The sequence below is a fragment of the Zonotrichia albicollis genome, chromosome 1, assembly GCF_047830755.1.
Source record: "Zonotrichia albicollis isolate bZonAlb1 chromosome 1, bZonAlb1.hap1, whole genome shotgun sequence".
Lineage (NCBI taxonomy): Eukaryota > Metazoa > Chordata > Aves > Passeriformes > Passerellidae > Zonotrichia > Zonotrichia albicollis.
Window position 1 is genome coordinate 44,030,758 of NC_133819.1, and position 25,046 is coordinate 44,055,803.

At 39.8% G+C, this 25,046-nt stretch overlaps 1 protein-coding gene across 6 annotated transcripts in view; it reads left to right on the forward strand.

Annotated features, from left to right (window-relative positions):
- Positions 1–4,268: 4,268 nt before the first annotated feature.
- The window catches only part of TMEM108 (transmembrane protein 108), a 161,742-nt gene continuing 140,964 nt past the window's right edge, over positions 4,269–25,046 (forward strand). For 3 of the 6 annotated variants that reach the window (XM_074539726.1, XM_026799488.2, XM_005481011.4), the window contains exons 1-2: positions 4,506–4,695; positions 12,102–12,232. The gene's annotated coding sequence lies outside the window, so the exon portion shown is untranslated. The other 3 variants (XM_005481012.4, XM_026799487.2, XM_014274914.3) reach the window with 3 other exon arrangements.

The following is a 25,046-nucleotide window of genomic DNA, read 5'->3' on the forward strand; positions in this document are numbered from 1 at the left end:
GCAAGCTTTGAAAATGTTATATTTTAGTTTACTCTTTTCAGTGGTATACTCCATGCTCTTTTGCAAAATCCCTGAATAGCTACAACCCTACTCAATGAAAAGTACTCTCAAAGTCTTTTGAATTCTCCTATAAACCCTAAGGCTTTTCCTTCCCTCCAGGAGAACTTTTGAAGCATTAGTAGTTTTTTGTTTTGTTGACGATTTTGTATTTTTAATATATTGCTTCTTTTCCATCTTGCTTAATTAACTGCTTGGAGACTTCTGTTATGTTCATGCAACCAGCACAAGAACAACTTTCCCCTAGTAACTGCTGTCTTTTTGAGAGCCCGTCTTAATCAATATGCATCAAACCAAAATCTCTGAGCACTTTCCTAAAACCATTCAATATATGAGCTTGCCTTATGTGTAAGTGACTTTGGCAATCATAGCTGATCAACTTTTCCTTCTTCAGTCCTTTCCTCTTTCTTTACAAATTCTAGGGAGCTGAGATGCTTCTGAGAAACAAAAGAGGATAGAAAACCTCAGATATGAAATTTAAGGTTTTTGAAGTCTGTAGGCTTAACCTTGGATTTCCAGGACTATATATAAACATTTAATAAAACAGTGCTCAGTCCTAGAGCTGCTAGGTATTTATAGCTTCTATAGGCAGGTAGACATTTAGGATGCCTGGAAACCAGACTATGCAATTAAATATTTTACCATGCACTCAGGGACCCAATGTTAAGTGTAAGCATAAATACAAAATTACAGTAGTAAAAGAACACTTCACTGCCTGCTGTTATCTGAATTCACAATCAAAATTAATCCAGTGGATGCATATTAGAAACATTATTTTTAAAACCTGCTAAAATGGCTCAGGTCAATGTTGTGGTCCTGAATGAATGAAACACCAATATTTTCCTTACTCTTCCTAGTATTTTTATCATTACTTTTATTGAATCTTTGTGAGGGCCTTCCTTCTTTCATTCTAACTCATCGTTCTTAGCACATGCATAATTTCATGACTTTGTAAAGACCTAGAGATGAATTAAATTTGAGATGAAAGGAAAAGAGATTAATAGTAAAAAGGAAAAAGCTTTCTCCTTTTAAAAAAGTGACTCAAATACTACAGATTCGCTGCCAGTGCTTGTCTGAGAAGTATTTATGATCACAGATGTTTATAAGCCAAGACATTTTTGTATAAAGTCCTGCATATTTCAGGGATCGTTTTATGCATTTAAGGAACATATTCTTAACAACTCATCTCCAGGTTTTATTTTTAGAGCACTGCCACAATATTTTAGTATAATTTATTAAAAATTTATTATACTGTTAGCTCTCAAGTTGTAAATGAAGCATGTAGGAGGAGAAGGATTACTACTGTACAGCTTCTACAACTGGGAATAATTACAGTCCTTCTAGAATAAGAAGGGGGTGGAAAAATACTGTGTAATAGGTTGTGTATACTTTTTCCTTTCAGTTACAGACGGATTCATTTTTAAAACCTGCAAATCTCTCAGCTCCTGCTGGGTGTTGGTTACCCACCATGAGACTGACCTGAGAGAGAAGAAATGGATACAGTCAGAGAACTCATCTGGGGCTCCTCTGGCTGTAGCTCTGAGAGTTGACAGCTCAGTGTTTCTTGTGCACTTCATCCTGACCCTTGGAAGCTGATGGGCATCTATCAGGCTTCAGTTCACTTGAGTCCTAAGGAATCCTTCAAGGACGAAGAATTCTTGTATAGATTCTTCCTTGTTCATCCCATTTTAAAACTTCCATTCATTTTGCAAAAATAAATTTTACTTTATATCTAAACCAGTTCAATTTGGATTCTCTATGCACTAAAGATTTACTTTCATTTTGATTTGACACTTTTTTTTTTTTTAATTTTCATTAGGTAGAAGATGAATAATGTCATGTGTTTTTACCAGTCCCATGAGGATTTTGAAAATTTCTTGTAACTATAGTTATAACATCAAAAATAATTTTGTTCCAGTGAGAAAGAACTTCCAATCTTTTTCATTTGTCCTTTATAATTACTTATTAATTACAGTGCCTCAAAGGAGCCAAGCTTGCTGGCTTTTGACCAGAGACAAGTCACAACTTCTCTTCAAAGCATAGATCTCTGAAGTGACTGAACTTCAGAACTTTAGTCTTCAGAAAACATATTTTAACCTGCAAATATCTATTGCTGGCTAGTTAAATGAACTACCTTAAAATGGTTAACCTCAGTATGTAAAACATAGGCAGACAAGTGATTTTTCTGAAATATGGTTTCTATATGTGGTTTACGTGAACCTTGGGATAATGTTTTCATAGCAGCTGAAATTTCCTCCTGAACGATATTAAACAACTATGGAAGAAAAATCTTTTACAGAAAAAATAATTTTTAAAGTTTAGCAGAGTTGATGGACATTCTCCCAAACAAACCCCCTCTGTGTGCAGCAAAGGGGTCTATTTAACTTCAGGCTGTTACTTTAGCCTGTATAAGGCAGCAAGGAGATTAGGCAGACTGATGCTCTTCTCTTTGACTATGAACCAGAGTATCCACAGACTGGCAGACATAATTGAGGCTGCCAGCCTGGGGAACTCTCCTCATACCTATTTGCTCATCATACAGGAAGGTGAAAAATCTTACACTTCCTAGCCAGTAATTGGTTACTCTGTTATTACAGCTTCATTAGCATATTTAGCCTATTTATTTAATATTTGTGATTGAAAACAACTAACTGCAGATGTTGCTAGTGGTTGGTGTGTAACATGGACTCAGCCATTCATGCAGCAAATGAAGGAAATATTGGGCAGAAGAAGAAATAAGAAAGGAAAGCCATAAAAACACAGCAGTGGTTGGTTTTACACTGATAAAGTAAAATCTCACTGAATAATCCATAGTTTCAGTGTTGGTGATATTTCACCACCAGCAACTCTTTCTTTAATTGGAAGGAAGTCAACAAAGATTGTAAAGCTTGTTGAATGAAGTGTTGAGGAACCAGGCAGATGGGGAGATCTTGTTTTAGACTTGTAGTGTCTAAAAGGGGGCTTATAAGAAAGATAAGTTTTTAATTGGGCCAGTTGGGATAGGACAAGGTATAGTGGTTTTAATCAAAAAGAGGGTAGGTTCAGAGGGTGGTAAAACCCTGACACAGGTTCCCCAGGCAGGTGCTGGACACCCCATTCCTGGTAACATTCAAGGTCAGGTTGGACAGAACTTGGAACAACCTGATCTATTTGATGTTGTCCCTGCAGGGAGGTTGGACTAAAGGACCTTTAAAGGGCCTTTCCAACCCAAACCATTCTGTGATGGTTCTATACACCGGAATCTCTGTGTACCACTTCACACTCTCAAGTCCTAGATTCCTGATGCACTCAACATTTTCATGGAAGTAATAAGAAATAAAAAGTAAGATAGCCTACACTATTTTAAGTAAGATAGTGTACACTATCAGTACAGTAAGATAGCCTACACTATCAGAAGGCAGATGTAGCAGGTTTGCATTGGCTGATAATAGCTATATAGCAATAGCAAATCTAAGGCTGACCAAAAAAGGTAGGGTTTTCCCCTCTATTGGTTAATATAGAAAAATACCAACCAATAATGACTGTGGCTAATGAGGGGAGAGGAACGACGGCTTAAAATTTTGAGGAAGCAGCAGTACTTTGGGTAAGACATTGAACCCTAGCGGACCTGGGAGCTGCCACTGTTTCTAGATCTGCACTTCTGAGGCTCAGGTTCTCAGCCGCACCAACGTCCCTACAAACGTTCCCTTGCCTACGGGATAAATCCTAACTCATCAGTAGTAAATTTCCTCTGGAGATCTCTTCCAGGCAGACTCAAACCTGTAAGAGTTGCCCTGACAGCACACGAGCCCCGATGTAAACGAGTGGTAAAACACTGCCAGAAGGTCAAACAACCCACTGCTCGCGGCGGAAGGGGCCGTGTGGAGCGAACCGCTGTGGCAGCCACCTGTAATTTCCCTGTCACACCGTATTCCTGCCAACAGCTCCTGCCGTACATGTAACCTCTCCAGCCCGGCCCCCCCTAAACCCCGGGCTTCTCTCTTGGCGCAATCACGGCTAAAGCCCCCTCCCAGATCCCGGTAAGACCCAGCCCCGGTAAGACCCTGCCCCGGTAAGACCCTGCCCCTCATCGCTGGCAGCCTCTGCCGCAGCCGCGGCTCCTCATTGGCATTCGCCGCCCGCGCCTCGCCCGCCGCCGCTCCGCGCCCCGCGGCGGGGCCGCCGCCTCCCCCGCCCTGCCGCAGCCAGGGACCCTTCCCGGGGAGGCCGGGCCGGCGGAGCCCCGCCCGCCGCCGGGCCAGCAGCAGCGGCAGCGGCAGCAGCGGGCGGCGGAGGGTGCCCGGCAGCAGCAGCGACAGCAGCAGCAGCAGCAGCAGCAGCGCCGCCGCCCGCTCCGCAGCGCAAGGGGAGGTGAGCGGCAGCGGGAAGCGGCGCCCGGCTCCTGCTCGCCGGGGCGGGGGCTGCGCGGTTCGCCTCGCTTCGCTTCGGCTCGGCGGCACCAGCTCCGGAGCGAGGGATGGGGCTCCTCTTGTGAGACGCGTTCGCTCCTCGGTTTGTCTTCTTGCTCTTGTTTCACGAGAGGTGATCCGAAGTGGCGGCAGCCTGCTGGCCAGCGCTGATAGTTTAAGGAGCGTTGCGTTGTAGCTGCCCTTCTGCGGCGAACTGGGCTCGGTTATATGTGAATAAGCAGTTTCAGGGGTAGGTACGTCGTGAAAATAGCATGTGGATTATTGCCACTCTTTTCGAATGGGTGGGAGCTGCGAGGGAAGGTGACATTAGTATCTATCATTCCGTGAAAAGCATCATATCTCGGGTAGAAGGCAGGATTTTTTTGGTTTTTTTGTTTTCCAGGCAGGAACGACCAGGTGCTTGTCGCGACCAGTTTGCAGAGACGTGTATTGGTAATATTCAGCCAAAGGCACGAGACTGCTCCATATCAAAATGAACTGGGAGCCTGTGGCTTGCATGTTATATTTAAAGTAGAGCACTGCATCCTTTCTTAAAGATATCTAGAAGTGTAACCACAGAAAAAGCCTGTTGTAGTAGTGATAGGCAGTTTACTAGACATAGCCTTCGTATATTTATCTCATATAGTAGGAGGGGCCAGACGACTGTTTCAGTAAAATGTTTTAAAGCACAGATTGCAGAGATGGTTGTAACAGAGATAAAACAACTATGGATAAGTAATTAAGGATTGAACAGACTTATATGGGGAAAATGGGGAAGGAAATTGAACTGTGCTATGAATAAATGGCCATGCTTGTGCAGCAGTACTACAAAATATCTACTGTATCAGAGAAAATTCACCTCTCTTAACTGCAGAAAGCAGTCAGGCATTCAAGGTCTGTGGAGGGAGGGAGTCCTTTATATGGAGAGGCTGCTGTGGAAAAAGGCGCTAATTAAAGCAAGTAGGATCGGTTCATCTTTATCCTATTGACAATTTAATGTTTAAAAATGACCCTTTGACTGTCTGGGAAGGTAAATCAGCAATGAGAACATGCTTTTGATGAATGAGGGTGGCATTTTACACCTGGCCTTTATTTTGGAGGGGGGATGAGGGGAGAGGGAAAAGTGTGCTAATCAGTAGATTAAGGAATGCAATTCAAAAGAAAAAGAAAATTTAAGTAAACATTTTCTATGAATGCTTTGCAGCACTATTCCTGGAAGACAGATGCAACTGTTCAAATCTATATTAAGTTCATCAGAGTGAGCTCTGATGTTTGCAGAATGATTTTCACCAGATAATTTGTAGGGATAGATAATAGTATAGTAACAGTGACACTGTGTTTGAAGATATTCTAGAGACTTAAAACCTTAACTAGACCTAAAACTGTACATGCAAGTAATTGGCTGTTGTCTGCTCTGCTGTTGTCCCAGAGTGACCTATTCCCCTCTTGTTTATGCCAGACTTACTGTAAGTCAGAATCATAAAGTAATATTTCATGCAGATGCAGTGAAATTATTCTGCTAAATTTCTTACCAGCTATTCTGATTGTGGTGGACCATGCTAATCAACTGTGTGAACACCAGTTACTCCTTTTAAAAAAATGTGTTACTTCTGAGGATTTGAAAACTGCAGAAATACCTTTAATCCTATTAGAACTGATGGAATTTGCTCTACCCTTGTAAACTGATGTTCTCTAGACTAATGCCAGGTGTAGAATAGTTTGCACTTTTGTCTTTCCACTGGAGAGATTAAAGAAAGAGGGAAGCCAATTACAGGTGTTACAATGGTAGAGATGCAATTATGTGATTGCACCCAAGATCTGCAGTTACAACAGCAGAATAAAACAAAAACACAAGGTTATTATTGGCAAAATCTTTTATTTCTGTTAAAAAAATGGATGTTTCAATATACTGCTGACATATCTGCAATATTGTGCATACATTAAAGAAATTTTATGTGTTGTCACTGCCTCTAAAAGTTCGAAAACACTGGGCAATCTTTCCTCTCCTGGCAACAGCAGGCAATATTCCTAAGTGCTTGTGCCGTAGCATCTCCTCTGGTGCTGCCTTCCACTGGAGGTCTTGCCAGGACTGAGTTTTGGCTTAGCAGATAAGCTGAATCAGCACAGATTACATTTCTTCACAGCCTGCAGCTCCCCCAAAGCGAGAGTTCAGCTAAGCTGAACCTCTCGGTGGCCATGCCACAGACCTTGGTTGGATCAATGAAAACCAACTCATGCTCCAGTCTAGCTCATTGTATCATAGGTAGACCAGAAGTTTTGGCCATGCTATAAATTGGATTATTCCATTGCCAGGTAAATAGGAGCAATTGGTTGAATAAATTCTATTGTATGTGTTTGCAAATTATTTATTCTTGTCAGAGTTAGAGGATATGTGTAGAAAACTTTCCCTGACTGGTTCCATGACATCCTTGCTTGAGCAAAATATTAACAGGTATGCCTGGCTGTGCTTACTAAAAAACTAAATTAATTAATAAGCAATCTATGATTTTTTTATGAATAAGTATTAAGTTTTTGCATCCAAAGCTCAGCTGTGTTGTGGAGCACAACTAAAGACAATGTGGTGTGTACGACAGATGTTCTTTGAGTGATAGGGAGCAATTTTATGACTGTGATACTGAAGATATTGAAAGCTTAAAATCAGTAGAAATTAAAGTGAACTAAAAATCTTGTTATTCCCTGAATTATTTCAAGGAAACCATTAGGCACAGTTACTGTGGGGTAACTACAAGTAACTCATCTGGAGGCAAGCCCTGGCCACAGTAAATATACAAAACAGGAAGAATGAAAATCTCTGTTAAGTTTTTAACTTAACATCCACAAAGAGAAAGCTTATTTGTCAATTCTCTTGTCTGACTGAAGACTGAGTTATTCTTCAAAAGAAACAGGAGTGAGCCCAGGTTATAACTTTGGATCTGCTTGGTAGTCTGTTATAAATAAAGCTTTTCAGACTTTGAGTTTAAGATACTAGGACTCAGAATGGTGAGGTTAGAGGTGTTACCAATAGATCATTAGTAACAGGAGTGTGGTAACTGTTGAAATAAGGAGTGATGGGTGTAGGAAAAAATGACCTATCTCTTGCTCCTGTCTGATGGAGGAAATGAATTATGCAGAGCACTTAGCCATCTCTTTGAGCAAGAACATGATACATCTCTTCTTGGTACTGAGTAATCCTTGCCACTGATGATATATGTAATCCACAGGTAAAACACTCATTGTGACCTTTGGTTTGCTGATAGCATTCCCTGAGAGATGTGTATGAGCTGGCATGCTTGCCAGTTTTCCTTTGAAAAGCTCTCTGGATCTGAGTAAGGGTCCAACTTGTTCTTTATTATGGCAATGAATTCTCTATGCTTTCTCTTCATTCTTCTGCATCAGAAAAGCAGGTTTTATTCAGTGTGATGGTAGGCTGAGGGAAAGATTTGCTAAAAATTGCCTTGGCAGTCACCATTTGGGAGCATGATATAAAGGGGAGACATAAATGTAATTTTACAAGTGGCTAATGCATTAAATGCTGAAAGTAGGACTACTGATCTTGCTGCAGGCAGCAGTGACCACTGGAGCTTTTCTCCTAAGAGAAGAATAAAAGAAACAGCGTGATTCTTAGAGTAAGAAGCATCTCTAACATCTGGGTACATTTTCAAAGTCATTTTTGCATCAGTCAGTTCCATTTGTGAAATGTGGAGAACGCATCTGAGATCTTTGTGCCACTGTTCAGGATCAACTTTGTAATTTGGCCAGGTCAGTAACATACTATGGTGAACCTGTTTTAAAAAAAGACTTAAGTAAATCTGGGAACAGGGCTCTGTTTACAGGGTCGTAGAACTGCTCAGGTTCCAGGTCCCTCTGGAGGTTGTGTAGCCAACCCTTTGCTCAAAACATCTAGAGCAGAGTGCACAGGACCGTGTGCAGCTGAGTTTTGAATGACTCCAGTCTCTAGGGTTGGAGACTCCAGTGCCTCACTGGGTCACCTGCATGTGTGTTGGACCAATCTCACACTGAGAGTTTTCTTCTGTCTAAATGCAGTTGCTTGTGTTTTCAGTTGTGTCTGTTGCATCTTGTTCTTTCAGTGAGCCCCTGAGAAGAGTTTGGCTTCCTCTTCTTTGCTGTTCCTTCTTTGTCACGTGGGCATTCTCCTTGTCTATGGTCAGCTTGTCCACTGAGAGTCCCAGGTCTTGCTCTGTAAATCCATTTTTCTAGCCAGTTGCCCTCCAACCTCTGCTCGCACAAAAGGAGAGGGAGGGCTAAACAGAAAGGTGGGAAGGAGAGAAAATGACAAGGGGAAAAGAGTAGGAGACATGGTGGGAGGTGGGTGGGGGCGTGCAGAGGAATGCAGGCATCTGGAGACATTATGCTGTTTGCAGCAGGCTGGTTTACCTCAGCCCCATTATAGTGCTATTGAGGGAAGACCACATGTCAACCCACAAGTGCTTTTATGCCTGGTAATTGAAGCAGGATTTAATGCATCCTGTCGTTGTAAACAATGACATTAGTATGAATCAACAAGGATGTGTGAGTTTTTCCTCTGAGGTTGGTACATACGCTTCCAGGGCAGCCAGGAATTTCCAACAGTCTTTGCAATGGCATAAATAGGCAGTTTTGGTGTGATTTAATAAAAGGTTTGGCTGGGCAGCTCACTTTGCCTTATCAAGCTTATTAAGGCAGGCTTTTCCAGGAATGGCCTTTCAGTAAAACATCATGATTCCTAAAGGAACAACAATAATTTTATGACAAGCCACCAGTATGATATGTTAGTTATGGAAGACGTGGGTGAGAGAAGCCTTCTGTGGTCACTTAGAGGATCACTGGCATTCATATTTTAATCTAGTGGTAGTCCTCTAGAGTAGATGGTGCAGGACTACATTTAAGAGTCCTTTATGGTGGTTGTAAAATGGAGGTTGTGTGATGAGGTTGATTCTGGTGTTTCATAACACTTGTACACTGGAGCATAGAATTCCTTGGTGTTTGGAAATCACAAAGACTCCAACCACTGGGAGTCTTTCCCAGCTCAGGAGTAGTTGCTGCTTGTCCTTATCATTAGCCCATGCCCACATCCACTGTAAATAGGTCACTCAAAGTCAATGGAGCAGTATCTGTCCACCCTTTGTACTTTGGTTTTTTTCTTCCGGAAGATTGAAAGTCGCCCAAGAAACAAAAAATATGGTTTTCCTTTTCAAAGTCACCAGAAGTGTGATCCATGGTAAGGTGTTAGAACCATGCCATCAAAATTCTCTTTACTTTCATCCAGGCACATGCCAAGGCCTGTGTCTCAGATGTCCCTTTTCTTAACCTGCTGCCTCTCTGCCAAGTCGAGTTGTCCTAGTCCATGTTTCAGTGAAGATCCTCTTCGAAGCACCCACCATTCAAGGGACAGCAGCCACTCACCTCTGTCAGAACCCTGCTTGTTTTAGGACTCCTTGGTGTTATAGGGCAACAGAGATTGATCACAATAAATATGCTGACTGCCTCTCCTGACCTACAGGCCCTGGTCCATCCAACAGGCCTGAGATGGCAGGAGGGGTTTCATCTGCTAAGACCAGATTTACTTATTTGAAGTAAAATATAAGGTATAAGTATAAAGTACAAGTATTTACTTACATTGTATTTGACATTATGTTGAATTTGTGTTCTGAAAGAGTAACACAGTATTATGCCAAAATCCCAGCACAAGCATGCTGCAGAAATTGTAATATATAGTGGAATTGCAATGCAAGCTGCTTCCTCATGCCAGTCTCTGCATGCTCCACTGTCATGAAGGTGGATTTCTTCTAATTAGAGAGGTCCAAACCAGGGGTTGAATACAAATATAGCCTTCAAATGTTCAGATAACCTGCGTAGTGTGGCATTTTCAGGTTTTTTTCCTAGCAGTTTGCATTGTGGTGCTTAATTTGCAAGAGTGTGTGTTGTATTTTTTCCCTACATTAGGTCATGACTGTCATTTTGTTCAGTACTTCTGAAGGACAAACCTTTTACTTCATAGAAACCAAGTCCTGAAACTTGTTGGGAGTAAAATGTTGTGTAATGTTGTTATTTCTCTGAGATTGAAAATCAAGGATTCTTGGGTAATTGTGTGTGACCTTTCAGATCTGAGATCTGTCTGCATCAAGGCAGAGGCACAGATCCCTTAAAACATGTCCCAGGATCAAGGCTTTTTCTGGCTCCATCAAGAGTTTCAGGTTTGAATAGCAATCAAACCAGATATAACATGTGCCATCAGTGTGTGGCATGCAGGGATGGGGTGGCTTTGTGTGCCACCCTTTATGGTGAGAATTTACATCAGAATGTAAGGCTACAAGTGGTTCATATAGTATAAAGTTTCACCACTTAGGATTTTTAGACATTCTGACTGCAGTGAATTAATTTTCAATTTTCCATCATAAAAAGGGAGGGAGAGAGCAGCCTACAGAGGATATGCATACTGTAAACCCCATATACGTGAAGCTATACTAACCTTTGAAATACTCATAAACAATTTCTGTAGAGAGCAGGGACGGCTTTTAAGCAGCAGGAGCCAAAATGTGGAAAGCAGCAAATATGCATCCCATTTTCTATGCCATGATGCTGGAGCCAGGGGTGTCTGGTGAAATCTCATAATGAAACAGTTGTTTGAGCAGTTGAATACAGCCCAGCAAAGCAGCTCTTGAACTAACATGGGCTGCCTGTCTGCCAGTAAACAGATAATTACACTCTGCTGTTTAATTGAACTTCCATGAAAACTGCAATATGTTTTTTGTAAGATCTACCATGAAAATGTGTCCTGCTTGTGGATCCTGCATATGGGGATCAAGATGCTGGGGAAGGGTGTCAGGTACAAAGGTAATGCTCTATATGCTGAACACAGTGCAGTGGGGGAGTCAAGCATATATAAGTGACTCCCTCATAGCTTTCACAGAGGAAAACTGTACAAGCAGAAAACCTGTTGCTTGGTTTTCAGAAATCCTTTTGATTCCGATGACCAAATTTAGATACCTGGAAGGCACTGCAGCTGTGGATACATTTGAGGAATCTCACTGTGACTCCCTGAGTAGTTAAAAAAAATATTTTTTTTACTGAATTTTCCTGCTGTCCCACTAATTCATTTTGTTCCTAAAAACCATTGAAAAGTGGCCAGGGTCACTTTTTGGGAAGGTTTTTTCTTTTTTATTACCTTGATTGCTGAATATAAATCTTGGCCAGTCTGTCAACCTCCAGTTTCTCAGATTAGTAGCATTCTTATTCTGAAACTAGTATTTCAATTGAATTTAGTCTCTTTCCACAAGAATCAAGAAACAACCTTTAACAGATAAATTAACAAAGAAATTGATGATTCGGAGATGCAAGTTGTGCCATGTTTTTTTGTTAAGTGTTTGAATTTCTTAACATTAGGAGCATGTTGGGAAATCTGTAGGATATACACATATGGAATGTGACAGTCTGGAAAGTCTGAGTCTGCAAAGAAATCCTAAAGAGTCTTCTACTTATACACCCAAAAATCAATAACCTACAGAAACAATGTGGTCTGTAATCCATTACACTGAAAGCTCTGGAGAGCAATAGGAGCCCACATGGCACAGAGCCATATGTATTTAAATTGAATGTCTTATAAAATGAGATGAATAAACATCTTGGAATAATACACCCACTTCTGTAAATTTACAGGTTGCACCAGCTGGCAGATTAAAAAATAAGAAAGCAAGAAGCTGGAAGAGTTTTGATCACCAGGAAGGTCTGAACCAATGGACTGTGTGGATATAGATATGTTTGAAGGCATCTGCTCTTCCCCTTACAAGGTAAGGCACAAATGGATTTCTCTGCTGGTTTGTGTCTCTTCATTGCAGTCCAGCTCCCTTTTGTGGCACTGCCCAAGATGGTAGTGGATGTGTTCTCCAAAGCTTGTTCAGCCTAGTGGCTGATTGCTAATAACTGTGGCCAGTTATTAATGACATAAGTGGATGATATGCAGACCCAGAAAAGCCTAAAGCTTCAAAAGCCAATGATAAATTTGGATCCTTGGGGCCTGTAAAATTCAAAGTTTTATTATATGAAGTACCTGCTCAGATAGCTCTACAGGTTGTCTATTTTTAGCATGTGCTAATAGAAGACCTTCCTGCTCACCTAAGGCATTTTTTTTATGTGCTTATTAATTGCTGTAGATTGAAGTAGACTTGAAACCTGTACGTAGTTTAGCAGCTAATCAGGAGAAAAGGTCTCTAAACTAAATGCCATAACATGTCTCTGACTGGAGATGCAAGTTTTGCTGTTTTCTTTGTGCAATTTTAATTTTTCACTTTCAGGATTGGTATATGGTTTGTTTACAAAACCTGCTTGATTTTCCTTTTTTTTTTTTTTTCTCTACCAGTAAAAATATTTACTTACTGGTCTAAACGGAAGGTGGTGGAGAGCTTGATAGATTTGCTGAGCATCTTTTGCCTGATGCCCAGATATAATCTCACTTACTCTGAATGCTTCCTTTACTGAGTTACTTTCAGGGAAGGTACAAAACAGAATTTCAAAAAGCTACTTGAAGCTGGTAGGAACACTTGAGAAACACATTAACTGAGCTTGTTTTAAAGTAAAATTTCTCATTTTCGAGATTATGTAGTTCTGCGTGTCTGAGGAGTGGCTATGTGGGACTTCATATTTTAACAATTTGGATCAAGACAAGTTTACTACAAAGCAAATGCAAAACCATACCAGCTCTGTGTTACTCAAGAGCTCAAATCAAGCAGCTGAGCAGTTGGAAAAAGAGGCATCTGCAATTGGGCTTAGCTGGTCTCTGCTTTAACCCAGAGCAGCTGAAGAGAGGACTTTCAGCTCAAGTCAGTGCAACTCTTAATTTCTCCATTTTCCCCAGCCAGTGTTAAATGATAAGGGAACAATCCTGTGCAGTGCTCTGCCATTGCTTCTATTCTGTATGGAAACATGACCACCAGTGTTATCAGTCTGCCATTTCCACAAGTGTGAGATAACCAGTCTCCTTCTTTTGTGGAAGAACTAAATTGAAGAGATCCTTAGGTGGGGAATGTAACAGACTGTGGCACTGCATCCTGTAGATATATAGTGGGGGGGCTCCCTTGCATGCTGAAATAACAGGAATGACAAGTGTAAAGTATTCAGAAAATGCAAAGATAAGCAATAGGCAGATACAACTTAAAAGGAAGAACACATTCAAACACTTGAGCACTTGGGACATTCCAGTAATTTTCCACAACTCCTGTTAGGAAGGAATGTACATGGATCATAAAAAACTGTAGGATCTGTTCTAGATAACAGGCATTTCTCTAGAGAGTTTTATTTCGTCTACCAGGTGGTTGTGTAACCTCTGGTGTCCACACTCAAGTGCCCCTGTGGAATTTGTTTTGCCACCAGTTGTTGCCAGCTCCCACAAGTACAAATGCCTGCTGGTCTGTGCTTTTCTGTTTGAACACCTTTACACCAGGTGTGTGCAGGGGCATGGGGAGTGGCAGCTTTGGTTCTGCCTGTGAGAAGGGACAATGCCATTTCCTGTGCCACCTTGCCTGCTGTAATCATGTCCTTCTCTGGATCAGAGCTTCCTGAGTTTGTGCTTCTTGGCACAGCAGGAAGCCCAGCCTTGGACAGGGCCTCTGGCTGTTGCGTGGCAAGTAATCCTTCCAAATAGGATTTGCATTCTTGCAGCAGCCCTTCTGGGGATAGAGGCTGAATGCATGGAGGCAAATTGTGCTTACACAGACATAGCTCAAGCCCAGCCATTCAGAACACCAGTCAATGACAGAGTTGCACACAAATTGAGTATCTGAGTATCTGAGAACTTGTACTAGTGGCTAAGAAAAATGTACCAGATCAGAGTATTCTGCAGTGTCTTAGTTAACTGGATTTATTGGTGCTGCTTCACAGCAGAAATGTTGTTAGAGCCTCAGAGTTGCTTTGTTACTTTTCATTTGCCAAAGGCTGTCATCCCTGCAGTGCTGCTGTGTGGAAATGTGAGCTTGCAACTCAGCTACCTCTGTGAACCATCTTGGTCTTCACCTAAAACTTCATTGATCTTTCAGTGCTGTGCATGCCCTGCTTTAAAGCACCCGAGATGTTCTACTACAGTGACTCTTGGTATTGGTAGAGTATATATAGTATAGTTTATATAGTATATGTTGTATAGTGATTCTTGATGGTAGCCTGCAGCTCTTGGATAGAAAAAATAATTGGATGTAATAGTGGCTTAAATCAAAGCCAGACTTTGAATTGCTGAGCTTTTAAATTGTGATTTGTTTGTGGGGATTATTCTTGATAACCCTTTGGCCATGTTTATCCAGTTTTGCCTGAGAAATGACTGAGAAACCAGACAAAGCTTAGGAAGTGAAGGAATAAATGACCTTCTGGTTTATACCCAACACAAATACTCCAATATTACAAGAAACTAGGTGAATTTCAGTAAATATTCATGTCATGAAAATAAAGGCCTGAAAACCTCTGAAAATCCTAGATTAGAAAAGTTAAAAATGGAATAAACATTTTCTTCAACTTATCCAAATATTTTGTAGCTCTAGTTTTGTTGTGGGTTTTCTGTTTTTTTGTTTATTTCCTCTGTAGAACATAAGGACATTTTTTTTCTCAATATTTTTCTCCATATTGAAGCACTGGTAACTTTTAATTAAAACATTTATTTTTAAACTAAGGTTAGCTGAATCAAAATGAGTTCACTTTGCTAGGAGTTTGCAGTCCAGCAGAAGACTTTCTTATACTTAAATTTAAAAAAAAATTTTTTGCTGATGACTTAGTCCTGTCTTCCTCCTTTCTGGTGCACTGAATTTTATGTACCTATTATTCACTTTTCTAGCCTTGATGAGACCTCAGTTGTTCTGCTATGTTGGGTCCCACATAAAGAGAAAATGCATCTTTCTGCAAAGAATGTATGATCAAAGAGGCAAGAAAGACTGGATGGGTACGACCCAGGAGCATAGGGACAGTGAGACATTTTTCATCAGCATAGTAAGCAGTGCCTTCAGGAAGCTGCAGGCAGCCATTTACATACACAACTCAGTAGCCTTGAGGTGATGGTGTTTTAAGGTGGTAGAGAATCAAAGCCTTTCATCCATGCAAGTGGGGAAGGATCTGAAAAACTGTGCATCGTGTCACTGTAGTACTCCATCTATGCTGTTTTGATTTGAATAAGAGCAATTTGATTTAAATCAGCTTGGAAATGGGAGCAGGTTCTTGGCAGTGGGGGGAAGCCTTTTCTTTTTGGAAGTGAATGTGACATACATCTTGCCTGTCCTGCTGTGTAATTTGTCCTGACATTTGCTGGCACAGTAAGTTCTTACTAACTGCAGTGACATTTGCCCCGTGTGACATAATTCGGAACACTTTTTCATAATACTTCCACTTGAACTGAAAGCAGCCAAACTGTCTTTTCTAATTTCAGCTCTCTTGATCCTCTGTCCCCAGTGATAAATTCTGCCTTGCAGTGTTTCCCAGTGCTGCCTGAAGTAAAAAGATGAGATAGCAGCTAGCAACACCGGGTTTTTCCCTTGTTGCTACTCTAGAGCATGCTAGAAGTCACTGATCCTTTATGAGCCAAATCCTGAAGGAGTTAGCTTCACAAGTCAGCCCTCCCAAAGCAGACATTAAGATGCAGAAGTAGCAACAGAGCCACCTAATGATCAGGTGTGTTTGTTCTTGCCTCTAATACTAATAACACTGGTCACTGGTCACAGAATATTATATTCAAAACCCATCAAAAGGAAAAAAGGAAAAAGGAAAAAAAGGCACAGGTTACAGTCTGAACACGAAAAAAACATTTTTTTGGTTTTGATGGGGAATTGTTTCAACTTTGTTTTTAATTTGTTTCTAAAAGAAAAATATTCAGTATTCTTTAGTAAAGAATATCGAAACACTTGTTGCTACTTATTCATGTATTCAAGCTGCGTGTGAGATGCAACATTTATTTCTTGATGATTAGGTGGAAAATAAAGTTGTTTTGATAGCATTTTGTTCATGTTGGTGACACTGAATGTACATAATTCACTCCACTTTGTGATCTGGCCCTGACAAGTTTTATTACTATTTCTATCACTAATAAGTGACGGTGTATCTTTTGGGGTGGTAGGAGACAGTAGGGATGAAAAGTCTTTTGGGTACAGTTAAATGTTGTCAAGTGTGGTGGAGAATTCACTATTAACTGGAGGAAGTTTGGGATTATGGTCTCTTGCTCAGTATCTGGTATGGAAAATAAACTGATATACTGTGTAAAATCAGACTGTGAAATCTGATAAAAAGATGAGCTTGCTATGAGACTAATCTAAGAGGGTCCATCAGTACTGGCAGAAAGAAAGGAGCAGGAGCCTGGCTATGCAGGATGTCATAGTGCTCCCTCTGATTTCTCACCAAACATAGAAACAAAGGGAGACGTTTAGGTATTTACTTATACAGCCTCAGGTTCCTCACAATCCATAATGAGCCATAGTTTTGAGGACAATCTTGTATCAGCTCTGTGGGGTGGGGAAATGCCCTTATCCCACCCCTCCATACAGATGGCCACTGAGATTAGCCCAGGATGATCATGCAAAGCAGAGAACCAAATTCCACTTCTAAAACTAAGCACCAGACCTGCCTATACTTTTACATGCATGGGCTGATTTTTCTGCAGAAGGAGTGGGCCATGCCATACCTGTCCTCAGATTAAGGATCAGCCTGTTAAATTTCAGCTGTGCATTTCTAGGTCAGATTTAAAGTGAGTAAAAATGTCACACTTCAACTCTTTGCTCTTCAGGAAGAGAACTGAAAATAGTAAATGGAGAACAGAGAGCTACAGAAATTCAAGAGACTCAGTTTTCAAGAAGCAGGACACACTGAACTTCTAAACTCTAATCTGTCTGCAAAGGTGAAATTGCAGCTGAGATAGCATCACTTTGTGCTAAAGAGGTCTCTATAAATGAAGATCCTCATATAGGAAATTAAGTCAGTATAGAAAATCTATACAGGGTGACTTGTGTATTTGTTTTTGTATCTGGGCTATTAATTGCATGTTAGATTACTAGAAGGGAATTTTTAATAGTCTATTTGTGATTTAACCTTTTCTTTTTTTGTTTCTGTTTTCCTCTTGTTTTTGTTTTGCATTCTTCCTTACATACATGTCATGATTGCTTAGATTTAGTTAGATGTTGAACTGCTTAAAAACAAGCCTTTGCAAAAGCAAAGTAACATTCTTTTAAAAAACCTGTCTTTTGGCACTTAGCGTGCCAACAGCAGTGCTAAGAAGTCAAGGGAATGCCTGCAAGCAGGAAGGGAGAAGCACTTGAAGTGAAATTTCACATCTGAAAGCCAGCATCCTCTTTTGCAAGTAGTTGGGGATGTTTATGGCTGTGAAAAGCTTGCTGACTGCCGAGTTGTCAAATCAAAGTGCTTAAAAAGTTGGGAAAGATTTTGACTTCTATATGCTCTGTAAAAGCCTGTTTTCATGCATTTCAGTGTGGGATTCAAAGTTAAACTGTTGGCTTCTTTCTAAATGTGTACAGACATGGGAAACTGATAGATATGATGCACTATGTCAGAAAAAGCTACAGTGGTGGTTTTTTGCTAGAAAGTGAGATGAAAGATGATCTGAACATGGTCTTAGCTGCAGGATCTGATTGGGGTCTTTTTTTGCATGGCTTTAGCTAATTTCCTAATTATCTACCTTAAATATTTCCTTTGGTTGAATGGAGTAATATCTTGACTTTGGGAATTAAATGAGGAGGTGGAAATATATGTGCAGTTGCTGAAGCTCCAGATTGTTAAAAATGCAGACTGCTGGTATTATACAACTTTGGTCTCATTTGAACAACATGTCAGCAGGCAGCATTGTCTAGGCATCCCAGTGAACTACCAAATAAGTATTTAATTCCCTAAATCCTCTATTGTGGTTGTCTTTTGTATGCATCAATGTCATAACTCATGTTCTCTTTTATAGCTATTCAAAGAGAAGGTTGGTCCTTTTTTTAAAGTTATGTTCTTTGTCCAAATCCTTTTTTTGGAATATTCTGAAGAATTGTACTTCTTTCTAATTTAGCTGCATCCAGCGCTGACTTTCCTTGCTCAGCTTAGTCACATTTTGCAGATAGGATATATTGTCTATAAACTTCAGGTAGTTCAGCTGCTCTGTCTTTTATGCTGAATCTTTTTTAATTTTCACACCATTGTCCAGAAGAGACTTTCAAAGCTAAGGATGACATCAGAGAGTCACCTTGTTCTGTTCTTTCTGATTTGGTGTTATTAGCTGCTCATGCCTTACCTTATGGTAAAGTCAGCTCCAAAAATGGTTCATGTAAAGTCTTATTCTCAGAGCTTTTCTTTAAATTGAAAGATGTTTTACCTATCACTATAAAGATACTAATTTGCAATTGTTTCTTTCTCTTTTGAAATGTCATCTTCATGCCCTTGAGTTCAGTCTCTCTTAACATGATGTCTTAGGCAGACAATGTTTATTTTATTTCCTCATTCTGTCACACAACTTAATAGCTTTCAGAATGGAAGCTGTCAGGTACCAATTGGCAGGAACCACCACACTTTAATTTTGTACTTTCTTTGGCAATTTAATAGTACTGTATTCTTCAGTTTTCTGTTTCTTAATAGTAGTCTGCATCTTTCTTCATCTTTCATTAAGGCAAGGCATCATTTATGACTTTACCCTTTTGGAGGATGTGACATGTTTCTTTCTTCCCCTTAGGCTGTTGAAGTTCTTCTTTGATCTTCCTGCACCTTTCCAGGTTTATTTTAGTTGTCTGCTTACGGGTGATCAATCTGTTTTTATCCAGCTTTACACTAAGTGGAATCTTCTTTGTGTTTCCCTCCTGGGACTGTCTCATCCCTTGAACTTTTGCTCTGTGGAAAAGTAGAAATATTCCGCTTCTCAATCACAAAAATATCAAACACATTTTCATGCTATTAGGTAGCTTTTCTTGTGTCTTACTTAGGTAATACACAAAATGCATATCAAGGAGATTTACATGGTGTCTCTTAATCTAATGCTAGCATTGCTATAGTCCTGGGCTAAACTTGCTAGGCATGGCTAAAATAATTTCTGTCTTTTGCAGCACCAATTTTATGTGTACATGTACATGAAATCTGTGCTTTGTGCTCTTCACACACTTGTTTAAAACTTTCCAGTGACTTTCAGCTGGGTATCTGCTGAGTTTCCAGTCTTGTTCCATACAGAATCTTTTCTAATTTAATGTTGCCGGTCTCATGATTCAGGTTGCAGAACACCTGACTTCCGGGCTTGGAAGAATAAAGGAAACCTGGAACTTGTTAGAAAAATTTTGTCAAGAAGTGGAGGTGGTAATTTTCAACAACCCAGCCAGAAATAGGTTGAGAAAACTTAATGCCTGGTTTCTCTCTGATGTAAATGGTATAATGTATTTTAAAGTAAGCTCAGAAATAAAAGACCGAAATTCATATGCTGGACACATGGCAGATCAGAGCAAAGCAGTCCTAATGAAATAGCAGTCCTTTCTCTCTTCACATTAGCAGCTGCTGGGACAGAAGTGCTGTGATTTTCTCCTGCACAGGTAGAAAGGCACAAAAAAGTGATGTAAGGGAAATATTCCGTAAAAATTTCCCTAGAGTGTTTGCTTTCAAGTATGAAAACTGTCTAGGCTGATCAGTAGATCAGTTCAGGCATAGAAGAAGCCATTCTGCAGATCTTTCCCTGCAAAACTGCAGAAAATTTCCAACTACCTCAGATATTGGAGGCACCAGCTCATCTAAGGTGTGCATCTGTTTCAGTGAAGCAAAAAAGAAATAATTGGCTACTTTCCCAAATGTGTGTTTAGTTTTGAAGCACCATAGGGTACAGAGTACCAGCAGAACTCCCTAAGAATTAGGTTTGCATAGATGGCTGCCAGCAGTGACTTCTTCTTAAAAGGAAAGGTGATTTTAGATATCAGCAATAGTAGAAAACCAGTCTAGCACTCAGTGTGATAGCACAGCCGTGGAAGTTTGGTGCCGAGGCGGGAGTTTGGGAGAGACAGTTGGGGAAGGCGTTGAGGGGGCGGGAAGATAATTTTCACACTCTGCACAAGTAACATAAGCTCTGTGTTTAATCTAATATCCTGAAATCTGACATGGATAGCTATCCTCAGGGGATATTCACAGACTAATTGTAAGTTCTTCTTTGACGAGAGGAGAACTCACTGAAACATTGCAGGAAGGGTAGCTGTGAAAATTTTTCCACACATTTTTTTTCAGTGCTTCTTATCTCCAGTTTAACCCTTTGTCTTACTGAATTGCCTTCATTACCCTGTCTGATATAGAATACATTAGTGGATTATGACAGACCCATTGCAACAATGGGATCATTCATTATTTTTCTTCAAACTTCCAGTAATATTGTTCAGTGGCTGTGGCACACAACCTTGCAGTGATGCAATAACCTAGCCTCGGGCTTTCCCAGTGTTTTGTGTGCAATTATTTAACTTTACAATACCCTTCTGAGGCAGCATCTGACCTGTGTTAGGCAGTGCCTGGTGAGTAGTTATATTGTAATTATTTTAGCTGTTTATGAGTGTAGGTGTGGTGTTGGGTGAAATCATGGAAGCTGGCCCCATCACATATCATATATCCTCCTCCCAAGGTCTTAATACTATGATGACAGGAATGACAAAAATAGAAGCTGAGTCTCAGCTCCTGGGAGAGTGATTTCATCATTGGACCTTCTGTGTGTTTGCTTTATCCCACCTTCATTCTACCTTTCTTTCAAAGAAGAAGCTTGACTCTAAATAAAATTTTAAGTTAGTTGCAATAATACATCTCTTCCACAGGAGTTTGCATTGTCTTTCTTTTTAAGTTAGATTTGCTAGGAATTGTACTGAACTCCTTGCTGTGTAGTCAATACTGCATGAAAATTGAAACATTCAAGCACCTTTTTGGAATGGAATGCCCTTACTAATGTTGCAGGGCAATTGAGTTCTGTTAGTTTTGTTTGTTGAAAATCGACCAAAACACACCACCATTTTTTTCTCCTCATCCCTGTGTCACAACCCTCAGGTTTTTGTGTAGATGTTAAAAGCTAAGATTTCTTTAGAGACCCTGCACAACTTCACTCTGCTATTGTTTGGATTATCATGTGAGGTATAATCAGGTTCTTTTATACCGTATAATAATTTTTGCATTCTAAATGCAACAAAACTTGCAAAACATGATCACCAAAGGACTGTTAAACTGATTTCTTATCACTGGAGCTTACAAGCTGTAGCTGACAGCTGGGAATACATGTAACGAGGTAAAGGTCAGAAGTAATCCACCTCTTTGCATTCTGGAACTGCAGACCCATTCTAAATACAGTAACTGGCTGCAGGGGTGGGTTCTGTTCAGATCTCCCTCCTGGCATACACAATGTGATGAAAAAAGGAGCTAATAAAAGCTTAGTTTTTTGTTTTGAGAGTGCTTGCCCAATTCCATTTACTAAGGACCAGGCTGCCCAGTGCTTTGCTTTAACATCACCATCGTCCAAAATAACATATTGGTCACTCCAGAATAATACACTGACCACAAATCCTGGTCAGGAACAGTAAAAGTAGCTGATACCATAATGCTGCATGGGAAGGGCAGCAGCTGTTACAACTGTATTTTTTTAATTTATTTGTAAGTTGTATTTTGGTTTTGGTTTTGTTTGATTTGGAGGGGTGTTTTTTTTTAATTTTGGTTTGCCTTGCTTTTTTAACTTGATATTGGAGATGCCACCTCAAGGGAATCCATAGGGCATTTTCTCATTTATGCACATTTTCTACTATGAATATAATCAAGTCCCTGCTTAGTATGAGGCAATCTCTAGAATTTATGCCTGTATCTTGGCTGCAGATTACAGACTACATCATGCATATGTTTGGAAAAGGAGATCTCTGAGGAGATCTCTTGCTGAAATTAAAAGTAAACTTTCTATTAACTTAATGGTTGAAATTAGTTATGGTGGTTTTGTGCATTTGTTTTCTATGATTTGGACAGGACTAATCATAGGAGAATGATGAAGGTTTAACAGCAAGAAAATAGGGTTAATTAGGAACTGTGGGGTGCTGTAATGACTCTAGAGATCGCTGAAGTAGGCATGGCTTTTGTTGAACATGACATTGCTTTCTTGTCTCCCAAACAGTTACACCCCAAAATGTGAATAAAGCTGTTGTAAAATGTGCTTCTCCAGAAGGTGTCATTCATTGAGAGAAAGAAGCTTATTATTTGTTTTTCTGTTTTGGAACTATTTGAATAAACATAAATCAGTTACTCTTTCTCCCACTGACTTGTGAGTGAATGTGAGGGATTTTGATCCTATGCTATTAATGATCATAGTTTTAACTGCAATGTTTTTATGCAGTGCTTTCAGTTGGACTCCTCTCAGAGTTTATTTTTGTTACTTAATGCACTACAGGATTGCTTAGCACATTTGAAAATTATATTTTGCTCAAACTCAGAATTTCTTCTGTCCTTTTCCAGTAAAACAATGTTATGTTGCCATGTTTTTATAGTCTTCTGAAGAACACCATCACTTGATTCCAATATAATTTCTGTTTATTTAAAAGGCTGACACATAATAGTTTACTTCAGATCTGAAAAATTAATGAACACTCCAGGAATATCAGGGATGAATGATGAGTATTAGTTAGTCATCACCACACCTTTTCTCTTTACTCCTTTTCCTTCATAAAAAGGAAAAATTCAACTATTAATATTTTTATTCTTCTTTATTCAGTGAAGATATAATTCAAAATGCATTAATAGCTAACTGCAGAGTGCCATGGAAGTCTAATAAGATAACAAATTACCTTAAAAACTAGGCAACTTTCTGTCCTTATTCTTGATTCTGGACCATGTACTTTCAAGGCTATGTACTTAAGCCATTGTCCTCTCAGATAATCTCTCCCAGTTATTATAGCAGGTCACTGTTTGGTATGAACAGGAGCATAGACTCAGGTTTCAAAATAATTTATGTATTCCGATCTCTGAAATGAAATACCAGTAGTTTAATGTATTTTCTAAAATTAACAATTAGAATGTATTTATACTATCTTTCAATTCACATAATTCAACAGCAGATGATAAAAAAAGATAATAGATAACTTGACTTGTTGCTGTGCCAAAGCAGGATTGTTCCTGGTGCCAAATTGCCCAGTACACTTTTTGGTAACTTCAAGGACAGATTGCCCCTAATTTCCTCCTCCTGTCTAGGTAAGGTTGAGGTTCTTAAATGAGTTTTGTTAAGAGGCTCATTCTTTGTTGCAGTCAGAAGTTCATCAGTCTAAAATGACATTTGCTGAGATGAATCCATGTGTTTTGTGTAATAATGGAGCAGTCTATAAACCTTAGTGACTGGATGGTGCAACTGAAAGAGAAAGCATGTGACCCCTTGACTTCTAAGGGTCTGAAAAGGTAGAAATGTTGCTTCTTGAAGGTCTCTTCAGGTGGTTTATTAAGTGATTGGTTTATGGACTCTGCACTGAACATTGAGCTTTGTATTCCAACCTCCTGGAAAAATTCAGTGGCAAGTAGGTTTCCTGGTTAGCCAGGAAAAGTTGTGAATTCAGTGGAATTCCACGTCATGGAAGTGATTGTACTTCTTAAGCAGAATTACTAACCTTCTTGTAATCTAGAGAGAGAGGCTGATTTGTAGTATGAGTCTTTTCCCATTTTGTAACTCTATGTGAAAGAATTGGCAGTCCCTCCTACTCATATAAAGTCACCTTAATCCTGGCAAAACTTTTTTTCTCCTCTCTTCTTTACCACAGTCCACCAGTTACTCCTCAACTAAACCTTTAGTTGTACTTAAAAGATTACTTAAAAAATGTTTCCTTTACTTTTTGCAAAATTACACTCAGTCAATAATTTTCAGTGTGAAAGTGCTTCAAGTGAGCCTTTCTTCAAGCAGAAAGCTTTTGCACTCTCTTCTTTTGTTTAATAGAGGAAAACATTGAAGAAGTTACAAAACTTGAACCTCTGTGGCTTGTGTTGTCTCTTAAACCAGCTACCATAAGTGATGACTGAAGGATGTACAGTCCAGCATTTATCTTGCTTGATTAGCAGATCCATCAACTGAATTTTGATCTTCCTGACATTGAGGAAGTGAAGCTGCTTGCCTGGCCGTCTAAATTCTGTCCAGCTAATTATCTTTGTAGGATTAAATGCAAACACACCAAAAAAGGCAAGCATGCAAAAAGCATGGTTTATGCTTGGTTTTGAAAAGAGATGTTGGATACTCATTCCCATTTGTTCTCATTGTTAAAGAAATGTGCTGACAAAAGCACTTGGCTCTTGAAATAAGAGGAATGGAGGGAGAGGATAAGGCAACATTAATTGGACTGAAGGATGTGCATGTGGCTTGGCAAATTGAGCAAGTGGAGGAGGTGGGGTCAGGGCTCCTGACTTCACAGCTGATAGACTGATGTTCTCCGTTTAACTGATTTACTCTGTGACACAGAGTACCTTGGCTCTTTAGTACGCCCACCCATAAGAAGGTTATGTTACCTGATTAAATAAAGGGTTCTGCAGATTATTTTGTAAAATGCTTTGGGAAATTTGAATGAGAAGATTTTTAGCTAGATAGGTACAGATGTAGAAATAAACACAGTTATGCATCTTAGCCTACTGCAGTTACAGAGCACAGCA